The following is a 12,799-nucleotide window of genomic DNA, read 5'->3' as shown; positions in this document are numbered from 1 at the left end:
GGAAGAGGAGGAGGAGGAGGAATCATTTAAAGGCAGCGTTTGTGTTCCCCGGAGATAAAGACTTTCCAATTTGGATGGGAGCTCAAGGTCAGCTATCTCCTAACGCACCTTATCTTGGTCAAATTTGAAGGCAGCATTGCATGTGTCCTTCTGAGAAAAGGCAATTTGATAAGCGCTCAGTGAAGGCTTGGAAAAAAAAACTGTACAGTCGCTTCAACTCCACACAGCCAGGATTTTCATAACTGCTCCCATTAAAGTTATGTAACGTAGCACAACCTGACAGGGCGTTTATTTAGCTCGTAAATTAGTCTGCTAGGTTTGTAATTTTTAATACACATCCTTTCAACATGTGCTTTAAAGAAGCAGATTTGTCAAAATTAGGTCTCTTTTGGTTATTCAGGTGGAATTCAGGTATATTTTGTGTATAAACTGTATAAACAAAGCTCCGCCCCTAAATAACAAAGCCACGCCCCAAGGGGCACAGAGTACTGTACTGAATTCAGGTACATTCCCACCATTTAAACAAAGCTCCACTCTTAAATCACATAACGCTGCCCCTAGGGCTTGGTTGACTTTCTTGTCCCAGCCCAGGTCAGGTCAGGGGCCAGGGGAAACTCAGTGGTCAAGGCATCGGACTACAGTTCGGAAGATCCCAGGTTCAAACCCCACAGCCACCAAGTTGCCACTGTTGGGCCCTTGAGCAAGGCCCTTAACCCTCAACTGCTCAGATGTGTAATAAAAAAAAAGGAAGTGGATAAGAGCGTATGCCAAAAATGTAAATGTCTGCCTGCGCTGGGCATTTGCTGATTTCAGTCATAATGATCCTTCTCTAGAAGTTGCATTGTGGGCGTGTCCATAATCTTCTGCACTGGTAAACCAGGTTTTTTTCCAAACACCTGCTTGACGCCATGGCTTAAACTTGAACGTGCTTTAAAATCATTCGTCCAGGTTATTTCTAAAAGTAAGCAGTAAAACAAAACACTCATCGCACCTTTAATAGGCAGACGCTGCAACGTTGTGCTTTGTTTGTTTGGAGATTTCTGGGGGTCTCGGGATCACGTTTAATGTCGTGAGTTCGGTCAAACTGCAAGTAAGATTTCATCAGATTTTTTCAAAAATTCAACACATAAATAAAATGTTTCCTCCCATAAATCTGTGAATTTCTCAGGATGGTTTCATTCCCACAGACGGCAGTCATATTCTTTCTATTTTTACACACATGATGTCAGACCTGATACGGTCCAAACTTTAAGGGCAGATGAAGGACAACTGGAGGCAGATCCACGCCAGGCCAGGCGGAGCTGACACCGGCCACGCAGTGACGTGTGTAATGATCTGTTCAGAGTGTAAGATGCTTATAGTATGTAGTATAGATCTGTCCATCACTGCCTACATGCCTGAGTATTCCAGCGAGGTGATTTTCGCATGCCTTTCATGAGCGAGCAGAGGCTGCATTCAAAGCTCGCAGCTTAACTTTTGGCACTTCCATCACCACAGAGAGGTGTTTCTGCTATTCGCCTGTAATTGCCTTCTCGTTTTTGTCTAGAAACTCTAAAGCACGCGGGTGTGAGCTGCGATGGAACTGAAAGAATTCACACTGCCAGTTGTGCAAGTGCAGCAAACTTAACTCCTAATCCCGATTTAAGTAAAAAGTTTTTTACTGACAGGATTTCTCTTTACCAGGACGAGCTGAGTTTCTTTTATCCGTGAGAACAAGGTGACATGACCTGATAACAGATAACCTGTCAAGTGGATATGCTGTTGTTGGAAATAAATCATCTTTGGGGTTTTTCAGGAGCGAACCTGCTTCATTCTGTCTCCCTCAAAGGCGTGAGCTCTTGTGTAACCTGGCACGAGGAACTTCCTCTGCATTAACATCACCTTTGGATTTATTTCAGCAGCAGATGTTACCTGGTTATACAGAGGTGAACTCTTCTCTACTCAGGATCTTATCCGATTAGATCCCAGCTAATGGTCTGATTTCAATCTGTAATTCCTCACCACTCTAATTATTGGAACATCTTGTACACCCCTTTGGCTCTTTTTCTCCTGGTCTCATTTCCTCCTGCTGAACAAATTTACATCATTGCAATAACCCTCTTTTCCACAGATCCACTCTTTAGAAGCACAAAAAATAAATACACCTTATTTTTTATATTTATTTAAAATAAGATATGTGGTGTTAGCATTCCTACTGTTAATTTAGTCTTTAAGCCTTAATCTGAGTGTGTACTTTCTCAGAGACAAATAGCTTGTCCCTTTTTACGATTAACAGAATTATCACTCATGTTAAAGTAAAACATGAGTGGAGTAATAAGCTGCTCGTGCCCTGGGGGGCCTCCTAAAGATGTCTTTGTGCTGGTCTGAGATTTGCTCAGAAGAACAATCCTCTCACTCTATACCTGGGCCAGGTGTTCCTTGAAAGTCAAACAAAAAATAGATAACTAACTAAATAAACAGAAAATAAAAAACTTTTTCATCTTACAAAAGAAGCAAATCATCTTACTGGACTTGTCTTATAAACATCTAGAGAGACCATAACTACTGCAGCGTAAGTGAGAATAATAGGTTTTACGACATTGTCAACTTGTTAACAATGTCAGGCTGCCTCACATCACACACTAGCATAGTGTACACCCTAACTGCAGACAGGAAGTTTGATGACAGAGTCAGTGACAGTTTCCTCTTGAAGTCCTGATCATTTTCACGGCATCTGATTAAACACGTGAAAGTCCTGAGCATATGATTTCAGGGTTTAAACTGATCCAGAGACGAGACGTTGAACAGATGGAAGCCATGAAATGACAAGCCAAGCGCTTTATATCTGCATCGGGATTTATTTTGCTCTCAGAAACCACTCTGTGTGTGTGTGTGTGTGTGTTTAGATATGAAGATCTTAATAAAACATACAAATGTACTCTTAGTAAAGATCATGGACTGTGAAAAGCAGATTTGTATAAAAAAAACTGTCATAAGTATTTTTAATATCCCTAAAAGACCCGCTCATAAACATTTAAACAGCTGTGTGTGTGTGTTCCAGATGTTATTTCTATTTTTAATATTTTTAATATAATTTAATTCTGATCATATGATGAACATCCTGTAACAAAAGACCTGCGATTAAAGAAAACGGCTTTGATTAAGGGTTCAGATTAATTAGATTACGTTCATCACACACACACACACACACACTCACACACACACACACACAAAACAATATAAATGTTTTCTTAGCTTCCATTATGGTCATTAATGTATCTGCAGCTGTACTGTGAGCACGGCGTCTGACTGCAGACGCTGAATTCAGGGGCTCAACTGATGTTCAATCCAGATGTTTGACTCAGACAATCAGATCAGACGATTGACTCAAATGATCAACTTAGACGGTCAGGGCAGATTCAGATGATCGATTCAGACGATCAGATCAAACATTTTGCTCTGATGATCAAATCAGATGTTTGATTTAGATGATCAGAGATAAAATGAAAGAGTAAGGGAGAGACAGTGAAAGAAAAAGATATGAAGTAAATGAGAGAGATGAGAGAGAGAGAGAGAGAGAGAGAGAGAGAAAGTGGGCAAGAGAGAATCAGAGAAACAGACAAAGAAAATAAGAACGAGAGAAGTAAATGATGTGATCGAGAAAGATGAGTACATTGGACAAGAGACAGAAACAGAGAGAGAGAGAGAGAGAGAGAGAGAGTGGAGGCAGTAAGAAAAAATGAAAAGTACTGAGCAAGAGATAGATAGATAGAGAGAGAGAGAGAGAGAGAGAGAGAAGGAGAGACAAAGAGTATACGCAATGACAGAAAAAGGTTGAGAGAGAGGGAGAGAGAGAATGAACGCATCAGGTCTCGTGCCGCTGACTGACTGATTGGGCGGGAAAGTTAAAGCGGGTGAAGGTGTACAGCGCGAGCGCTCGAGGGTTTTTTAAGGAAACGGTTAAAACCCCACCGGGGCAGTATGTTTAGGACACACACACACACACCCCTCCGCGAGCTCGCGTTTATCTGATGATGTGTGATGCATTATCCCGGTAACCGTGAGCTGCACGCGCCGGTGTGAGGGCTGCGCGTGGGAGGCACTGCGTCCTGGCGCGTGGACGCGCTCGAGACCGTCACCGAACACCGGAGTGTGTGTGTGTGTGTCGCGTGAGCGGCGGCGTGTCTGCGCGTCTCGCGCTGCTCCCGAGCCTCCTCCTCCTCCTCACGCGCCGAACCGCCGCCGCTGCGTCCGTGCGTTCGCTTGTTTGCGCGCGCGTTGTCTATATGTGTGTGTGTGTGTGTGTGTGTTCGCCCCTCCAGATAAAAAAAGAGAAAGAGAGAGAGAGAGAGAGAGAGAGGGATGCGATATTGACGGAATACCGGCGGTAGGAGCGCGAGCGCGGGCACGGGCAGCGCGCGGACCTGTTCCACCGGCTCCACTGCGGAACCGCGCGCTCCAGAGAGAGAAATAACAATTAAATAAATTAATAAATAAATAAATACATTCCACCGGATTCCCTTTGTGTACTTTTTGCATGCTAAAACAAAAAGACTAAAAATTCGTTTGTTCCTCCCACACACACACACACACACTTTAGAGATGATGAAGGTAAACACAAGGACACCGGCGGATTCACGCCGTCTCCACTCTCCAACTTAACGGATTTAAGAGGGAAAAAGCATCGTGAAGACGACATGGGACGCGCCATCATCAGCTGTTAGAATGCTGGGAGTGTGTGAGCAACACATCGGGTGAGTCCGACTCATTTCACTTCTTCTGTTTTATTCTGCACTTATTTCCTGACAGAAATGTACGCGGCATCACACACACACACACACACACCTACATCCACACATTTACATTTTGTTTAATCAACCCGAGCGCGTGAATTAGCGTTAATTTGTTTTCCGTACGATTTACAATTTGGGCAGAGCGTTGATGCGCAACACCTGCTGCGCGAGCGCCCTACATAGACACCGCGGCGCGTGAGGGGAATACCACGCACACACACACACACGCGTGCACGCATGTACACACACACACACACACAGCGGCGGCTACAGTTAAAATATCGCGGGTTTTTTTTTTTTTTTTTTTTAAATACAGGATTTTCTCTCAAAACGCGACAATTCCACAGCCATCGTTCGGTGTTTGTACCTGTTGAGGTGTGTGTGTGTGTGTGTGTGTGTGTTATTCCCATGGATCGCCGTGTATCGGTATCTTTCTCCTTCAGTGTTTTTTTTTTTTTTTTTAGCCCTTTAGCTAAGCTGAGGTAACGCTAAATTAAACAAAAACACCCCCAGATGTCCAGAGAACACCCCTATAACGGAGATGATGAACTTCAGTCTGAAGGACTTCACTCACATACACTTGATTGGAAACATTCACAAATGTCGATTTTACACAAAAACACCCCAAAACGTCGTGTGAAGTAGAGATTTCTTAAAAGACTCGACACAACCTCAATCGCAAGTTTTGGTGCTGAATGGATCGCAGTAGTGTTCCTGTCCAGCAGGGGGCGCCCTGATCACACTGCAGAGGTTAATGAAGTGGGATTTGCTGTGGGGGTTTTTTTTTTTCTTCCAAGGCGCAGTCACGTTGGCCAAACACATTTTCTGACATTTTCTTTTCAACAGGCTTAGTTCTGAAAAAGGTTCTCCCTCTGGAGAAATATGAAGGGATACAGTGTGTGTGTGATAGAGAGAGAGTGTGTGTGTTTCAGCCTGACACAGGTGTTTATTTTAAGACCATCTCTCTCTCTCTCGCCCTTCCCACACACACACACACTCACACACTCAGTACGGTGTTAAACACACCATCATTGACCTCCTTATCTCCATCTTAAGGCGGCTTTACAGTCTCTTACTTGGTCTGGATGAGAAACCAGCAAAGTGTTTCATCGTCCATATTCACAGTTTCATTCATTCATTCATTCATTCAGACAAAACACAGTATTGGTTCTAGTTTATATTATTTAATTTTTTATGTTATTCAAATAATACATAAAATGTGTGCGCTAGAACTTCTACTACTTTTGAAGTTTATTCAACACGGAAGTGACTAATCTCACTTCTCAAAAAATGTCAAGTTTCCAACTTCTAACTTTGGAGAGATGATTTTATATCTGCCCCCCAAAACTGCCATTGTTCATTATTCGTTATACTGTCTCGCTTCAAACAATAATCATTTAAAATGCAATTTTTTTTCATGTTTTTATTGATAAAATTGGTGTAAGCTCTCCTGTAAAAATTGTTGCCTAAATTAAAGCATTCCGTGAAAAATTTGAGATTTTTGTCCCCCAACTGCATTTACATTTACATTTAGGCATTGGGCAGATAGTCTTATCCAAAGCGACTTACAAAAAGTGCTTTAAAGTTTACATCACTGGATACATACTTACACTGGGTTAACTGGGTTAATAACTAAGTGCCATTAGTCCAACACAACTGGAAAGAGGATTTAAAATTTTTTTTTTTTTACAACTAAATCTGTAGTGTCCGTAACCACGTCAAATTCATGTTGCGATATTTTAACAAATTTAGCATTTTAGCATAATACATTTTTCAGCTTTATGTCTTTTTATGTGAAATTTTAATTGGCTGAGTTTCATCTCAGTGATGATTAAGATCATTGAAAGATTTGAATTAATAAAGTTACAGACATTACACCTAGCTGAGACACTATTTAACACCAAAGCTATGTTTTGCATGTAACTTGATCTAAATGATTTAGCCTAAGGTGGAGCATCGAGTCTAGCTACAATGAGAGAGCTAATGAAGTCAGGAAAGGAAAAGACATGTGAAATGTTTACAATGGAAACAGACCATTGAAGCTTATAGAAGGGTGATGTTCCTCCCTGTTAACTCATACCCATGGCACTTAACTCAGATGATCGATTCACATGCCCAAATCAGGCAGACCACATCGAACTATCAATTCACATGCTCACCTCAAACACTCTACACTGACGATCAACTCAATCAACTCAGACACTCAACACAAGGAACTCAGACACTCACCTTAGACACTCAACTCACACGATTAACTCAATCAACTCAGAAAAAAACTCATCACCGTTTCCTCCCTGTAAAATTATACTCATGCTAACGCAAAGATGTAAGAACTACACGAAACACCAAGTCACGTGCATGTCGGAGATAATAAATAAAAAGTGACGTACGTCTAGTTTTGATTGTATTTTGAGCTTTAGTACTCACTTAACTCAATAAGTGGTCTAAATCTCACAGAAAAGCTGCTACTCTAACACGTCCTGTTAAACGGACAGAACTAAAGTATTACACACACACACACACACACACACACACACACACACACCACTTGTAATTACATTAGCCAAGCTTAAACCTAATCCAGTATGAATAGAGCTTAGCTTTCTTACTAAAAGCCTTTTCACTGTTGTCACCATTCAGTCACCATTTTATTTGTACTTGTTTTTAAACCTAACTGGCCTTTCACGAATTCTAGTTAAATAATTCTGCTCTATTTGTTTACTGGGAGTGCGCTAAATACTTTTAAAGCGTTCAGTATTATTGAGACGTGAGTGTAGTGCCACCCTGAAGGCCTTCGTTATCGTATTTAAATTAGCTGCTGTGTGCCGCGAGAGCTGACGCAACTTTATTCTTTCATTTCTCCAACTTGTTTCTTTTAACTTTCTCTAACTTGTTTTTTGTTTAAGATCGCTGTGAGTCTGGTACATAAGTGATTAAGGTCCTGAAGTTAAGGCTGCGAGCGTGTTGGGGTGAAAGGTTTAAAGGCGTGGTCATTGATTTTAAAGCCCTATTTTAAAGCCCTATTTGGAGGGTGTCTAACGTAAGTTCGAGTCCGAACGCGCCGCATCAGTCATTTTTATCGTCTGCAAAGCTTTATTTCACCCGGTGTCAAGCGACCTGCAGTAACCCCAGGTTATAAACATCACGTCTGAACCGACACGTCAGCGACGATTATGTTATCTCCTGTGCGAAAAGAGGTTTTGTGCTCTTTTTCTTCAAGGAGGAAAGAGTCCTGTTTTCTTTCGTCTCCAGCTCACAGAAAAACACGTTTAAAAAGTCAAACAATAAAATATTTAAAAGGACGTGTCAGAACAGCAGCGCTCAGGTTTCAAGGATTTTATTAATCTCCTAGTGCAGGTACGGACGACAGACACTCTGCGGTCATGTGATCTGCCAACAATCAACATCATGCACTTAGAACAGGGGTTTCCAATCTTCTCCAGAAAGCACCGGTGTGTGTGTGTGTGTGTGCGCGTGCAGGTTTTTTATTCCAACCAAACAGAAGCCACACCTGATTGTCCAGTGGAAGCCAAGAACGACTAATTAAACAGGTGGAATCAGGTGTGTGCTTCTGCCACACACACACACACACACACACACACACACACACACCGACTTTCTGGAAAAGATTAGACACTCCTGGCTTAAAAAGAAAAGTCCACATGGTTGATATAAAAGAGAAGCGAGGTGTTTTAGATATTATCAGTGTAATGACGAAGCGTAGGTTGCGATACAGCTGCTTATCCTAGTTTACAAATCGGAGTCGATTTTCCACATTTAAAATTAGCTAAAAGTTAAAATGATAAATTCCCTACAGATGATGAACTTGTTAAACCCATATTCTATCTTTTGCTAATATCTAATAACGTCGCTTCTTCTTGTACTAACTGCACTGGTGTGGCGCAGGAAGAAAAAAGCTCATCACTTTGCACGAGACGTTGGACCTGTATCTGTTTGGAGTTTTAAAATATTTTGTGTTATTTTATACCTCCACCCAGCAGGGAGCGCTGGTGAAACCGACGCGTGTTAGAACACCTGGGTCGATTTGCACCAGGTCCTGGTGGTCATGTAGGTGACAGTTTTTTTGTTGACCATCTAATGGGAAAAGTGGAATGAATTAAATAGAGACGTTAAAAGTTACTTGTATGAAACAACCTTGTAAGATGTTGGACGTTTCTGTGAACCGCTAAAGGGCAAGGTGAAACCGGTGTAAATAAAATGACTGCTGAACATAAAAGGAGCTCTACCGACTTCACTCATGCGTAAAAACAATTTCAAGCCAGCAGTACCTCTGTGAGTCTTTGAAAGGCAAACAGTCATAACATTAAGTCAAAAACTGTTCTCCTCCACCACACGCAGCACCTGGTGCAAATCAACCCAAGGAACTCGTTAAATGAGGAGTCGCTAACTGGAAGAGACTGTCTGAAAGGACAGAATGTGTCTCTAGATGATCTTCAGGAAGCTGAGATGTTTAGGATTCGATATGGCCAGAGGGAACGATTCCACAGCGAATCTGTCACAACAAAAGAAAACGATATCTACATACTGCACCTCGGAAACCTTAGGAACCTTCTGAAGGGTGGAGGAGCGCTAAACAAAGCTCCTGTGCTGGAAGACAAACCAGTTATTGTAGCAAAAGATCTTCATGTTTCAAAGCTTAACCTTCTCCACGTACATAAGAGAGCTGGACTGTACTGGAGCTCAGCCGAATAACTCACATTCCTTTAAACACTGGATCATAGACATCAGTTCGTCCGTATGAAAGATCATCCGAAATTGTTACACCGAATCTGCTTCCCCTCCATTCACACTGGACCATATCAGACCATATCAGAATGTTTTGGACCATTACAGAGTCATCAGCACATGAACGGCAAGAAAAGCTGCGCATCGAGAAGTTTCTCATTCTTTAGACATAGATGATTGCAGGTTTATCTGCAGAAGAGGATGCACATGTCTGGCTTATACGTTCCGGAGATGGCACAGATCTCACCGGAGCTGAAAGGGAATTTCTTAGAGAAGCTCTTAGTGCATTGTACCGTAATCAGATACAAAGAGCAAGATCAGACAAAGAGTTTTAAACCTTGAAAAGGTTCCCATTTTGGTGGTGTTTGAGAACCTAGGATCAAAAAGATACTTCAAACTCCACTCTGCATCAGCAGACCCTGCACGATGGAGGACTACAGACCATGTTAGGTAAAGTAGAAGCCATTTTCAATGATAGTCCAATCTCCAGAGTGCCTGAAGAACCTAAAGACTTGGCAGCACTTATACCAAATCACCTCCTCTTGTTAAAAGGGAAAACAGCCCTCACGCCTGGTCTCTTCAACAAAATCATCTGAATGTAAAAAGAAAAAGGAAACCAAAATTCCAAAGTCCAATATTTGACTGATTTTTTTCTTGTTATTTTTTCTTTTGAAAACATGAGAGTACTTACCCTTGTTACAAGGACGACAAAAATGGAATAACAAAAGAGAACCTTTAAGTCAGGAGACATTCTTGTGACTGTCGAATTGAGGATCATGGCGACATGGAAGAAGACTTCACAGACGGAAGTTCTTCAAATGTCTTCAAACTAAATGTTATATTATGAGTAAAGAAACTGAAATGTTTCTTATTTACAAAACTCCATCGCAAATTATATTTATACTGTGATTCTATAAGTGTCACAGTTATATAAATATCCTCATTAGATAGTCGAGATTTATTAATTAAAATTTTTAGAATTTCCTGGGACGCTCTGCTGCCTACCAAAGTGTGAATAGTTTAGAGCACCACCTGTGGGATAATAGAGAATGGCACCATTTTATCACCTCAAATGCCATAATATATTCATTTAAAATGTATTTAAAAAAAAAAAAAAAATAAATAAAAATGAATCGATTTTTGAATCAATGTAGTGAGACATGAATTGCCATATCAAAGAACTGCCATACATCACTGAATCAATTTATCCCCCAATCTCTGGTTATTAGCGTGAAGTCAACGTTTAAACGGATATAAATGGACTTATTGCAAAAAGTGAAATGTGTTGCACAGTAACGCAACGTCTCCGTGTGTAATCTGTTCATTCACGTGTCAAAAACGATTGGTGCGTAAGTAATCGCTTTGTAGAAGCTGTTTCTGTTGTTTTGTATTTTTCCATATGCAGATTATTTTGCACTGCGACAAATGCACTTCTGGTTGGATTTTTAACTGTATTTCGTTATCTTGTGCATTGAGAATGAAGTTGAATCTGATCTAATCCAGTCTATTTTAGTCTAATTTTGTTTTTTTTGACACCTCCAACCAGCAGGGGGCGCTGGGAACATTTAAACAGATATTTTGGGTCTCAAGTCTGTCTTAAATCAAAATAGAGGTGCCCATAGGAAGCGATAGGTCTTGGTGGTGATAAGTTTTCCTGCTCCGCACACCGAGCGCAGAGTTGTTCACCTGGAGCGCGGGTACAGCGTAAGTAATCGGGGCCATTTGTGTAAACCAGCAAAGGACGAGGTGGGGCCGATGTAAATAAAATCACTTCTGTTGAACATCAAAGGAGCGCTACTGTCTTCACTCATGCAGAAAAACCATTTCATCCCAGCAAAGCCTCTGTGAGTCTCTGAAAGGCAAACAGTCACAACACCAGCGGTGACAAACCAACAACACGCGCTACACACAGCAGATTACAGGGGTTTCTAAAGTCTGTCAGAAATATCGCTTTCTCAGACAAATCAGACGATAAACATCAGCGACACTGAATCGAATTGAGTTGAAAATCTCTGTGCACCAACGATCGAGTCGAACCGACAGCCTGCCTCCGACTCTCAGCTCCACTCCTCAGACCCTTTTGCCGAGGATGGAACGCTTGAATGCCAGCAAATGATGAGAAGCTTCTGGAACTGACAGGCAGCATGGCTGAGCGACCCCTCCGTGTCCTGGCCGTCTGGATGTCGGCGGTGTGCATCACTTCTGGTTTAACAGACTCTCTGATGTCACGACGAGACCGGCGTTTCTCCTCGAGAGGATATTTTATTGACAGCTGCAGTCAGAGGTTAGAAGAGCCGCTCGTAGTGTTCCGTTCCTCATCCGTCCATCGCTCCAGTTCGCTGTCGCTCCGGTGAACGCGCTCGGCTAACGGATACATGGAGACATGAGGCGGGTAAGGCATAAGTTCACGTAACAAACTAATAAAATGATGTGCGAATGTGTAAAAGGAAAAAAAACTACCACGGTCAAGTGTCTTTTAATCACCGTGACGTCACTCGGTCCTGCACACGGTGTGTAACAAACCTGTGTTTTTTTTAACAAACTCATTAATCCTCATGCTTGCTTCTGATTGGATAAAGCATCCTGATTGAACAATAGGTACCCATTTCTGATTAGCTTCAGCGGGCTGATTGAGCATTACGCCCTCAATTCTGATTGGTTACAGCATCCTTATTGAAATTAAGAACTTGTTTCTGATTGGCTACGGTGTGCTGATTGAGCAAACCTAAGCTCGCTTCTGAATGGCTACGATTGTGTTCAAAAAGTGTTTTTAGGCGATTAGTTATCACCATACCAGCATCCCATGCCATCCTCTGATTGGTGGATGTTAAAGAAGTGTCGAAGCGACGTGAAAAACATCTGACAAATTGCCCGTTAACTCATGATGTGATGTAAGCGATCATAGCTCAAAATCGAATTATTATTATACAATATTAGATTTTTTTCTGTGACGACGACATCAGGACGCAGCTCCTTCCACGTGAAGCTGCCTCGACCCAGTGCTCTACTAACAGCGATATCTAACACACGTCAGTAAATCTGTTCATGTCAGTCGAGAGGTTTTGCGTGTTCTCTGCTGGCAGCTAGAGATTCTGGTTCTGAATTATGAAACGTGGACTTCAGGAAAGGTCAACAGGACTGTAAGGTACGCTAACAATCGAGCTCTGGATCTCTCCCACGTGAACGCTCACACACACGTTTACTCATGTTGGCACGGAGGCAGCTTTCTGCTGCATTGCTGAAATTCTAATGCGGGGAAAAATAATACGTGTGTGTGTGTG

The 12,799-nt window shown here is 41.9% G+C and overlaps 1 protein-coding gene across 1 annotated transcript in view; it reads left to right on the top strand.

Annotated features, from left to right (window-relative positions):
* Window positions 1-4,524: 4,524 nt before the first annotated feature.
* Window positions 4,525-12,799, top strand: part of grin2ab (glutamate receptor, ionotropic, N-methyl D-aspartate 2A, b) — a 96,019-nt gene continuing 87,744 nt past the window's right edge. The window contains exon 1 of the mRNA XM_053477473.1: window positions 4,525-4,733. The gene's annotated coding sequence lies outside the window, so the exon portion shown is untranslated. The remainder of the gene's footprint in view (window positions 4,734-12,799) is intronic.

This window comes from Clarias gariepinus, chromosome 18, assembly GCF_024256425.1.
Source record: "Clarias gariepinus isolate MV-2021 ecotype Netherlands chromosome 18, CGAR_prim_01v2, whole genome shotgun sequence".
NCBI classification, from domain to species: domain Eukaryota; kingdom Metazoa; phylum Chordata; class Actinopteri; order Siluriformes; family Clariidae; genus Clarias; species Clarias gariepinus.
This window is presented reverse-complemented; position numbering and strand designations above follow the sequence as displayed.